Here is a 12,380-nt window from a genome sequence, read left to right on the forward strand (position 1 = left end):
GCGGGAAGGTAAACGGCATTTCTGTGCGCTCTGTTGCGCCAGAAGTTTAGTCATGCTGGCCACATGACCCGGAAAGCTGTCTGTGGACAAACGCCGGCTGCCTCAACCTGAAAGTGAGATGAGCACCGCAACCCCATAGTCGCCTTTGACTGGACTTAACCATCAGGGGTCCTTTACCTTATACTTTATGCCAGTCAAATGGATGGGGTACAAATAAAGCTACTACTGTTGTTGTTGTGCTTGTTATTAGCATGCACCTCTTTGGAGAGGTGAGGTTAGTAGGCAGAATCAGGTTAGAATATGGTATATTAGGGTTGGTATACCTAGCCTTTGGAGTTTGCTGCCTTTTAAGACTTCAGACTTTCATTTCTTTACACAACACAGTTTCATCTGTCAGATTGCAAAATACTGGATGGTTGGCCGCTTTGCAGAATGCCTGTAACATTTGCAGGCTGCTTTACTTGGGAGGTAGCTGTGTTTCCAGTGAGGCTTCCTTCCCAGATCTGGCTCCCAGTGAGGCCTCTGCTAAACCCAACCATGGGACCCACTCCATACCTTAATGGAGCTGCCCATGTTTGGCATTGGGCACAAATGAACTGAGGGAGGAAGGAGTAGTGAGCCACCACCGGAGCAGGGTTGTGCACACAGGAGTGCGGCACCGGCTGAGGCGTGGGATACATTTATTCAGTAGCTCGGGGCTGATTAGTTGCAGGTGAGCAGATGGCACGTGGTTTGGATTTCGGCGAGGTTCGGGAGCAGGCGATTGGAAACACATTGCTTGGCAGAGCCGGCTGGCTCATTGGGGAAGGGCGTGTGATCCAGCTAAGGCCCAAGGCATCTTCCACATGTCGGAACAGGAGAGGCTATGAGAATCGCAGAGCAAGACAAAAGCACAGGTCATCAAGGCCAGGCCCTGACCTTTGGGGCTGAATGCATCAGCCAGCCAGCAAGCCACAGATCGACTCATTCAGTCCAGAGCTGAATGGGGAAAGGCTGCGGCTCAGCGGCAGGTTGTATGCAGGTTCAATCCCTGGCATCTCCAGGTAGGGCTAAGAAGAGACCTTTTGGCTTAAAGGCTATAGAGCCACTGCCAATTAGTGCAGACAATACGGACTTACATTTCTGCCGTCATACAGCAAGTGTGCTACAGATAGACTCCTTCCAGAACAAAGAGCTCCAGGTAAGAGTCGGGCTGCACTTGGGCTTTGTGTAGAATGGGTAGTCACTAAGAGCAGGACTTGGGAGGTTCCCAGGAGGGGTGGAGGAGAAATTTTATTCAGTTCACATTTAAAGGCGAACCAGTGAAATCTGCACTTTCTGTAACAGCACGAGAACCAAAGTACAGAAATCCTTTTGAATTGGCACTTGCCCGGATTTTGAGATGCAGGTCTACAACCAAGCTTTACCAAAATGCATAAATCAGGGAAAAGTTCACAGAAAAAAATGAATATATTTTTGAGATTGACATACAAAGATGCGTTGTATTCGAGGAAATTGCTTGCGAAAATGTGTACATTAGTCCAAACTGCATACAAACATGTGTTTATTAGAAGAAATTGGTACCAAAATGATGAATTTTTGTGAGGATCTTTTAAAAAAAAAACGCTGCAGAGTTGTGGAGAACTGAAGATTGGAAGAATGAGAAAGTGATAGGCACGGGCAAATTCCCTGCCTCTCATCCACCAACTCTTTATCTGGCCTTTTGGGGCAGGTTGATTGCTCTCAGCCTCTGCCCTGCATTTTCATTATTTTGATGAAAATAATAACACCACTGCCTTACCTTATAGGACACTGTCAGAAGCTACCAAGATAACACCTGCAAAATCCAGTGGTACCTCGGGTTACATACGCTTCAGGTTACAGACTCCGCTAACCCAGAAATAGTACCTCGGGTTAAGAACTTTGCTTCAGTATGAGAACAGAAATCGTGCTCCGGCAGCGCGGCAGCAGCAGGAGAACCCATTAGCTAAAGTGGTGCTTCAGGTTAAGAACAGTTTCAGGTTAAGAACAGACCTCCGGAACGAATTAAGTACTTAACCGGAGGTACCACTGTACTTAAAAACTCAGAAGTGTTTTATGCATGCTAAGTAGGGTGATGACGATGCTTAAAAGGGAAGGGAAAGCACATCATTGTTATTAGTTTTATCAAATTGCTGTTGTTGAGGGATTTGTGCAAATCGCCGTTGTTGAGGGAGTGGAGGGCAGCCATTTTGTGATGCTGGGTTGGGGTGTGTGTGGGAGAGGGAGGGGGGAATTTGTGGAAACCACAGGTGTTTAATTTGTTGTCCGCCTTCAACTACAACCAGTGCTTTTTTTCTTTAAAAAAATGTTTAGGGGTACTCTCATTTTGACTAAAAAAAAATCACCATTTTATAGTTCAAATCAGGAAAGATAAATACAGTAAATGGACAAAAGTACGAAGATTCACAAAATGTTTAGGGGTATGTGTATCCCTGCACCCCCCAGAAAAAAACAACACTGACTACAATTATCATCATCCCTGCTGGATGGTCAGGCTAGCTGGGGATGAGGGGTTGGGAGATCAACCACCTCTGGAGTGCCACAACTGAGGCAACTCTGGTGTAAATTCTCCCTACATACGTGTGTTCAACATGTGCACTGTTATGTATTCAGTGGTCTGTGTTTGCCTGAGCTTGAGTCTGGACTCAGGATTCTGAGCCCCTGTGTTCTGATATCCAATCATAGAACATTTCAGGATTTGGGCCTCTGCCATTGGCCCTTAAACTCTGAGTTATGATTCGCAGCCTAGAAGTTAAGACAGCCAATCATGTTGGGAGTGGGAGTGGCCCAGGCCTTCAGAAATATATATAAGCAGTTGCTTTGCCCCTGTTGTCAAGTTCTGTTAGTTCAATAAAAGCTCTTGCTGTTATCACTGTGTCTTGCCTCGTAGGAACCCACCTACACTTCATGCACGACCGTGTATGCGTGTGGCACCGGGAAGTAATTAAATAAATCAATTCAAACTGTGGGGTTTTTAAAAAGGGTTTCCAGAGGTTTGAGGGTGTTTACAGGCTTTTTATATGATATTCCCCACTACACACAATTTCATGTATACATGCAGTACCCAGGAACACTTACCCTGCGTAAGTGGGAAAGATGCCTTTATTTGTGTAAGTTTAGACCTCTGGCAATAGTAATCTCTGCCTCCCTCTCCCTCTCTCTCGGCAGCCAATGGAATGGAAATAAAGAGAGAGAGTAAAGGGTGGCTCCACCCAATTTTGACTTTGGCCCTGACCACATCTGGTCTGCAGTCCACCTTCCTAGAGAGTGTGATCCTCAACAGTAAATAAATAAATAAGCCACTGTCAGAGAGTGGAATATAAACCAAAAACATAAACAACAAGGTACAATATTTAATCGATTGCAATATTTTAAGCGCTAAAAGGGATACCCTCCGATGAATTGGGTAGCATATTTAAAATGTTTTTAGAAGCATGGTAAACAGTATTAGAAGATTAGAGCGGTTCCCCTCCCCCATATGTAAATGCATGCACATTTAATCAGTCAACCGGCACTCATGCACTTAATCAGTTTTGATTTTTTTTCTAATTGTGTGACAGCACCAGTAAACAAATAAAGGAGCTGCACTTGGGGGTGGGCACAAATTTGTGGGCAAACAGGAGTAGGCATTACTAATAGAGATGATGTCATGAGATGGTGTCATACCTACAAAGGCTGCCCTCAAAACCTTGGTCAAAGATATCATAACTATTGGCTTCAACTTTTTCCAGGACACTGAGTGAATGACTCATTCCCCCACACAGCATCCTTCCTGCTCCATCCCAGATATTCCAGACATCTCATATGCAGAAAGAATCCCAGTTGCAGGTAGGCTGCATGTATTTATGGGCATATAGGCTAGATTGGCCCAGACCATTTTGGGTGTGGCCGTTTTGCACTCCATGAAACCCAGAATATGCAAAGGAGAAGGGCAGAGCAACCAATAAATATCCAATATCAGGTTTGCTAGGTTTGAGAAGTAGCAGGTGGGGCAGAGATGCTGAGGACTGGGATAATGGCTGATGGGTTGACTTGGAAAGCTAATAAGAAAATACAAGAAAAGCCCTGGGTTGTGGTTGTTATTTCCTCATACACCCCTAATTTTGAGCTGATTTGGAAGCCTTTTTTGGCTAAGAACTTTGGCAAAAATTATTTCAACAAAATATATAAAATCAGCTCTGTACACAGCCGTCTCTGAAAAGGGGGAGTGGCCATGTGATTGATACAACGTCCAGCCAATCCATGCTCAGCACTGCCAGTTCCTGCTAAAAAACAGATGAATCGGTTTCCCCCCAGCTTGATCTGTGGGAGAAGGCTGTACATGTGCCCTTAATGCTGTGATTATGATTCCACAGTGGCCTCACTGCTGTTATTAAATATGTCTTCATGCATTCTGAGTCATTAAGTGACTCCACATGAGCTGACTTTCTCTGTGACGCTACTGTCAGTGGCAGGACCTGAGTGTCCATTTTGCCATTTGCAACAGGTGGCAATAAAGTTTTTGACTAGACTATTGGCTGATCTTTGATTCCATTCTTCCTGGACTTTCAAAATGCTTGGCTGAGCCTAGGGCATCAGTGGTGAAGGCAGGAGAAATCAGTTCATCTCCTACAAAAACAAGAACTAGATCGCATTTCATCTTTTACCTCCTTCTCTTTGCTGTTTAGTTTAGTTGCAGGACAGGTAAGGAATGGAATGACAGTACTTTCATGGGGTACGCAGTGCAATTACAGAACACTAGAGACTGAATGAAAGAAGAGGTAACTTGAATGGATTGCTAGGTCCAATAAGAGAGATGCTCAAAGGGAAGGAGGAGACCCAAGGAGAAACTGTATAGGATACCAAAAGAGGGAGTATCCTTCTAGCTAGGAGTCCTGGAAATGCTTAGAACTGGATAGCATGAGATTGGCTGGATGGTTCCATCAGTTATTCAAATATCCTTAATTTTCTCTTCCACTAATGCCCCCAGAGGCTCTGCCTCACCTTCCCAGCCAGTGGATGTGTTGAAGAAGCCACGATGCTACCTAATATTTAAAAGCTTTCAATTATTTTAATCCATCGGAAGCTACCCTAGAGAATTCCTGTCAGCAGGAGAGAAAAAGTGTGATAAATGAGCCTCTGCCTTTGTATTATTATGAGATTATACTGTTTATCCAGTTTTCAAGTTAATGTTAAGAGCAATTATGCCGGCATCTTGGTTGCTTTGGGGAGCCTTGTCCCTGAGGTCCCTGAGGATGGTTCCTTAGGATCCTTGTTGAAAGGCTAGGTCAGATTTCACCTTTTCCACCACATCTTCTTTCCTGTTCACTTTCATTGTCTAATTCCAGGTGGGACTTTGTTCACGTTTCCATCCACTCACCAGCCCCTATAAAACAGAAGGAGTTAGACCCAGACAAAGTTTCTTGATGGAATCTCTGGCATTCCTGAAAAACCTGGTGGGAAACCAATTGCTACAACAGGCCCTCCAAAATGGACTGATGGTTTGAATCCAGAATCCTGCACTTGTCCCTTCTCTCGGATGAAAAGTGTGCATCTAGGCTTCAGTTCCATATGTGTACATTTTTGCAGAGGCGTACCTAGACTCACTTGTGCCCTTGGCAAGGAGATGTATCGGCACCTCCGAAGCGAGACCATGGACAAGAAACTCAGAAAGTTTGCTTCTGTTTTCTTCCATCTTGCCAGCCACAAAACAAATGTTTGTGTTAATTTATGTTTCAGTTTATGTGCACGTTTATGATATTGTTTTCTTACATTATCTGCTTTGTTAGCTCTTAATTGAAAACCCTGATAAACATTTCTTTAAAGGGGAATTAGGCAAGTTGATGGAAGATAAAGCTGAATCGTAGGGTTGGAAGGGACCCTGAAGATCTTTGAGTCCAACCTCCTGCAATGCAAGAATGTCCCTTATGGGGATCGAACCTGCAGCCTTGGTGTTATCCGTACCACACTCTAACCAACTGAGCTATCAAGGGCTGCTCAGCCATGATGCCTATATGTTACCTATAGGACAAGAGGCAGCATGTACCCAGATGCCAGCACAGCAGAACACAATTGGAGAATGCTCTGGCACTCATGTTTTTCTCATGAGCTTCTTGGAGGCATATGGTTAGCTACTGTGAGAAACAGGACCAGGTCAGCCTTGGGTCTGATCCAGCTGCAGGGCTCTTCTTGTGAGCTTATGGGGTTTTGCAGAATTCTTCTATACAGTGGTACCTTTGTTTTCGAACTTAATCCATTCCAGAAGACAGTTCAAGTTCTGAAACATTCGCAAATTGAAGACTCAGTACGGAAGCCGCTTTTCATGTTCGACTTTTGAGGTGCGTTCGAAAACCGAAGCATTTACTTCCGGGTTTACGGCATTCGAAAACCAAAATGTTTGTCAACAGAGACGTTCGCAAACCGAGGTATGACTGTATAATGCTTCAGGTTAAGGATCAATACATGAGAAGCAGCAGATCCCAGACTCCCCTCAAGAGCGGGGAAATTTGTGATCCAAGAGTGACACAAACACAGTCTTCCCAAAACTGCCTTCCTCTCAGGATGAGCTTACACATGCTTATTCATCACTCGATAGCGGCAGAATCAAGTGATGACCTACAAATGCGAAGCAGCCATCTCAGATCAAACATCACAGCCAGAGTGCTTTCATGCTGTCTGACATCACCTATTTAAATAGAGTCAGTTACTCGGTCATCTGAAAGTCACTGAATGATGAGATATCAGGTGATATATGCTCATCTGCGAACCAGCCCTAAGAAGACTTTCCAGAGTCCAAGCAATCTTTCAACCACTTTGTGGGCTCAGCTAGACATCCCTTTGTGTAGCTGTCCATCTGGGCAAGCATATTTGTCCCTGTTGACGGTGTGGGTCCAAAGCAGTATGGTGCAGTCAGGTTCCCATTGTCTTGTTTAATTGTCCTGGTTACATGCCCGGGTGCAGGAGATCTTTGTCGTTCAGAGTAAGCCTTATTATGCAGGGTTCCAGCTTCTTCGCCTTTTTAAGGGAACATTTAATTTTCAGCCCCATTGATGTCCTCAGGAAATCTGGCATTCTCTACACTTGGCATCCTGCAGGCCTGTAATTATCTTATATGGTGCAGAATAACGTGGCATTCGGCACCCAGGACCTGTTGCTTTCTAGAGGAGGGCTGCCTTTGTAAAACGACGTGACCTCCAACATTTCTCTGATGAAAATAGGGGCATCCTATTCCATAATAATAACAACAATAATTTTGTTATTTATGCCCCGCCCATCTGACTGGGTTGCCCCAGCCACTCTGGGCGGCTTCCAACACATATAAAAACATAATAAAACATTAAACATTTAAAAACTTCTCCTAGACAGGGCTGCCTTCAGATGTCGTCCGAAGGTTGTATAGTTCCTTATCTTCTTGGCTCAGGGGTCACACAATTCCATACCCTCCGACAATTCTTTGATGAAAATAGGGGCATCCTAAGGAAAAGCAGGACATTCCGAGATGAAACCAGAAACCGGGTTGACTTCTGTAAATCTGGGACTGTCCCTGGAAAATAGGGACACTTGGAGGGTATGTGCCAAGAGTCAGGAGCAAAGCAAGTACCTTAACTGCACACAGGTTTCATTGGTCCCCTGTATTCAATTACTGTAGTAGCCCTCCCCTTTCAGGGTAAGCGACAAACCATGTACCAGACCAGTCATATATTGTCCCTTTCAGATTCTTCTTGCCAGCTCTGCCATCCATCTCCTTTTTTGACTTTAAGATACTCCGAAGACCCCTGCAGTTAAGACTCCTCCTTCTCAAACTAGAGTGGTACCTCTGGTTAAGAACTTAATTTGTTCTGGAGGTCCGTTCTTAACCTGAACCTGTTCTTAACCTGCGGTACCACTTTAGCTAATGGGGCCTCCCGCTGCCGCGTGATTTCTGTTCTCATCCTGAGGTAAAGTTCTTAACCCAAGGTACTATTTCTGGGTTAGCGGAGTCTGTAACCTGAAGCGTCCATAACCCGAGGTACCACTGTACACAGAAAAAGGCCCTTGCAAAGAGTTCTTGTCTCTCACAAACGTCGCTCATGGGAGAGGTACGAAGCTACCCTATCTGCCCCACAGGCCGGTGTCTGGACCGAGTGTTGTTCAGAGGTTTAATGCAATCCTTAAGAAATGCTCCAGAGGTTTCGCCGTGTCTTCTTTTTTTATGAGTTCAATAAGCAAGCCCTTTATGGAAGGGATGTGAGGAATATCCACAGAAATGTCTGCTCATGCAAGAAGGGCCCTTCGCACTCTGCCACCCAGTTGGGGGAAGCGGGTGGAGATAGGGCTGCGGAGGCAACGTCATAATTTCAAACAAACAAGGAATAAAACAGGGCAGAACACCCTGACCTCTGGCAATAAAACCCGCAGCTCGGTATTGGGGTGGGGTAGGGGCTTAAAGACGCAGGCCTTGGAGCAAAACGTGTGGGAGAGCCTGTGAAACGTAATTACCATCCGTGGACAGATACATTCTGGAAGAAATCGAAAATATTTATTGCTGGCAATAACTGGTCCAGTATTACAGTTGTAGCTTGCCTTTTTATCCAACCCCCAACTTGCTTTTCTTTATTCATTCCCTCACCCCCCTCACCCCCTATCAGAATGTGAAATGCCTTGTTTGCTAGGCTGCACAGTTTGCAGGAAAAACATCTGCCCCTTGTGGCCTGGGGGACTTGGAAATGCCAAGAGGCCCAGAAGTGAGCATTAAAGCCAATCTCCCCCTGCCTTCTTTTCTGAATTTAGGTTTCCTGGAACTCCTTGTACTTCAGGCCTCTCCGTGGTGAGAAACTAAGACTACGTCCATAGGTAAAGGTAAAGGGACCAGAGCAGCACACGGAAACACCGTTTACCTTCCCACCGGAGCAGTACCTATTTATCTACTTGCACTTTGACGTGCTTTTGAACTGCTAGGTGGGCAGGAGCAGGAACCGAGCAACGGGAGCTCACCCCATCACAGGGATTTGAACCTCCAACCTTCTGATCGGCAAGTCCTAGGCTCTGTGGTTTAACCCACAGCGCCACCCATTTAAAACAAATTCTCCACATACATGCTAAAATCTTGGAACTGTAGTTCACCCATCACAGAGCTATAATTCCCAGCACCTTTAGCAAGCTATGTTCCCAGGATTCTTTGGGAGGGCATTGTCAGATTATAGGTCTCATCTTGCTCAGTATTGTCTACACTGATTTTCAGCAGCTGTCAATAATAATAATAATACCCCACCTATCTGACTGGATTTCTCCAGCCACTCTGGGCGGCTTCCAACATATATAAAAACATAATAAAACTACTTTTTTTTTAACTTCCCTATACAGGGCTGCCTTCAGATGTCTTCAAAAGGCTATATAGTTAATCATCTCCTTGACACCTGAAGGGAGGGAATTCCACAGAGATGGTGCCACTACTGAGAAGGCTCTCTGCCTGGTTCCCTGTAGCTTCACTTCTTGCAGTGAGAGAACTGCCAGAAGGCCCTTGGTGCTGGATCTCAGTGTTCAGTTCAATTTCAGATGGGGGGCATTCATAACCCTTAGGAAATGAACCTGAGACCTTCTGCATGCAAGGCAGATACTTTCCCACAGAGCTATAGCCCTTCCCCTGTTGGGAGAAGATGGAGTCAAAGAGGAGCTGAGCAGTCCAGTCTTTTTGATGCATGCTGGTATATGCATGTTGGTATTTCCTCATCCTTACTGAACAGCAGGCCTACCATTCCCTTCCTCTTCTTTGGAGCTGAACAAGCTATTTCATTGCTCTTGGCATCCCTCACCAGCTTTTTCTGAGCTTTAGCTTATCTACCAACCTGGGCTCCTCATCTGTATTCATCCGAGTGTCCACCAGCCATGGCTTCCTTCCATTTCTGACATGTGCCTTTCTTTTATTTTCAACTCCTCACAAAGCTTTTCATGCAGCCACTCTCTGGCATTTTGAGATGCTTCCTCACTCTTGAGGGATTGTTTGTGCTTCTAGTAACTCCTTTAAGAAAACTCCCACCCATTTGGGGCTCCTTTCCACATCAATATATCTAGACATGGCATCCATCCCACGTAGCATTTCTCTGAATTTATTAAAATCTCAGCTTTCCTGAAATTCACAACACACATTTGACTATGCTCACCTTTGGCTTTCCACAGGATCAAGAATTTGGAAGCACATTGCTCCCCCCAAAGAATTCTGAGAACTGTAGCGTCCCATCCCCCACAGAGCTACAATCCCCAGCACCCTCAACAAACTACAGTTCCCAGGACTCTTTGCGGGAAGTAATGTGCTGTTAAATGTGCATTGGATGTGTTCTAAATGGATGGCTTGACTCTGCCTTGCTTCCCTATTGGTAAAGAACAAGTCGAGGGTAACCAGTCCCCTCATTCTTTCTTCTGCCTTGCTCTGAAAGAAGAAGTTTTCAGCAAGGCATGTCAGGAATTCACTGGAGATTCCATGCCTGGCAAGATTGGTCTGCCAACAGACATCAGGGTAGCTGAAGCCCCCATCACTACTAATTGTTGCTTCTCTGAAACATCTATGATTTATTTCAGAAAAGTTATTATCCACACCCTTGCCTGGGTTAGGCAGTCTGTAGTAGACTCTGACCACAATGCTGTTTTTTCGTTTTTCCCCTCTATTCAGTTTTACTCAAATGCTCTCCATGGGGCTATGGTACCATATTTGCTCTCCTTAATGTCTGTGAAGGTGTATATTTAAAAAAAAAAAAATGCTTCCAGCCACTCTCTTTTTTTGTTGTATCTCTTGATTTTGAACAAGTTATATCCTTCAGTTGCTACATTCCAATCTTATCAAGTCATGTTTATCTTCCTGTACTAGGAGTTCAAGCTCATCTTGTTTGTTTCGTATACTCTGCATATTAGTATATAAACACTGGAAAACGTGGCTGGTCTGATCCAATGTCTCCTCTGGTATGTTATTTTGCAGTTTGCTAGATAACAGCACAACACCCCCAGTTTCTCCTGCAGCATCCAAGTCCCTTCCTTTTGTGCTTACTTTCATATTTACCTTTGGGCCATCGCAGGATTTAGTTCAAAGCCCTTTTGATTAAGGGACTCAGCTACATTAGTAAAGAAAAGGCGTTTTAAATGCGTTATAACACTGTGGCACCAGATGGTGCTGTAGAGTTCTATCTTACACCCAAGTGATTTCCCATTATGAGGGTTACCATGCATTTTCCTGAAACTATTTTTGTGATATCTAGATCCAGTCTAGGTTGATTATCAATAGCAGACATTGGGGTGGGCTAGGGTAGGTGCTCACCTGACATCTGGTGATGGACTGGCATACTGGAATGGACATGGGGAGGAGTGAGTCAGTGGCAAGGTCAGCCTGGTGCAAACATACCAGCAGGAGTGCTGAAATGGCTCTGCTGGCAGGTCTGCACCATGCTGTTGTCACCACTGCCTTGGCCCTCCATCATCAATGCAGGTGACCAGAGGTCAGGTGAGCACCTCAGCCCCACCCTGCAATGCACTAATGTTCATAATCCTTCAGCCAAACACATCTAATCCGGGTGAGGTGCTGCCCATCTCCTGCCAATAGTCCGGTGTTAAGGAAGCTTTAAACTATGATTCCAGAAACCAGACATCTTTTGTTGACACCGTCTCTTTTCTGAAAGTTTTTTGAAAGTCTAAATACACATTGTTGACTGGAACTCATCTGTATGCTTCTTGAACCTCTCAAAGATCTCCCAGAATGCTTAACAAGCTACACATCCCATGCGTCTTTGGAGGAAGTCATCTGTTTGCAGTGTTCTTTAACTGCATAGTGTGTAAGCAGCCATGGTCCAAAATATCTGAAGGGCACCAGTTTGGTGAAGGCAGCTAGACCTCATCTTTGCTCGAACTTCATCCAAAACTCAAGCTTAGTTTATCCTGTCAAAAAGGTTTCACTGGTTAACTCAGTTTTGCTGAGGTGAACTATTATTTGGGAGTTGCTTCAGTTGACTTGGGGATGCGGGTGGCGCTGTGGGTTAAACCACAGAGACTAGGACTTGCTGACCAGAAGGTCGGCGGTTCGAATCCCCGTGACGGGGTGAGCTCCCGTTGCTTGGTCCCTGCTCCTGCCCACCTAGCAGTTCAAAAGCACGTCAAAGTGCAAGTAGATAAATAGATACCGCTCCGGCGGGAAGGTAAACAGTGTTTCCATGTGCTGCTCTGGTTCGCCAGAAGCGGCTTAGTCATGCTGGCCACATGACCCGGAAGCTGTACGCCGGCTCCCTCGGCCAGTAAAGCGAGATGAGTGCCGTAACCCCAGAGTCGGCCATGACTGGACCTAATGGTTAGAGGTCAGTTGACTTGAATTTGGCTGTGAGTGCCACTAATTCAGAAAACTTGGGAAATTTGGCCGCGTTTGC

The 12,380-nt window shown here is 45.2% G+C and overlaps 1 long non-coding RNA gene across 1 annotated transcript in view; it reads left to right on the forward strand.

Annotated features, from left to right (window-relative positions):
* Window positions 1-387: 387 nt before the first annotated feature.
* Window positions 388-12,380, forward strand: part of LOC310839332 — a 60,200-nt gene continuing 48,207 nt past the window's right edge. Inside the window, exon 1 of the long non-coding RNA XR_014561443.1 lies at window positions 388-1,180. This is a non-coding gene — a long non-coding RNA (uncharacterized lncRNA). The remainder of the gene's footprint in view (window positions 1,181-12,380) is intronic.

This window comes from Podarcis gaigeae (assembly GCF_964106915.1).
Source record: "Podarcis gaigeae genome assembly, chromosome: 2".
Lineage (NCBI taxonomy): Eukaryota > Metazoa > Chordata > Lepidosauria > Squamata > Lacertidae > Podarcis > Podarcis gaigeae.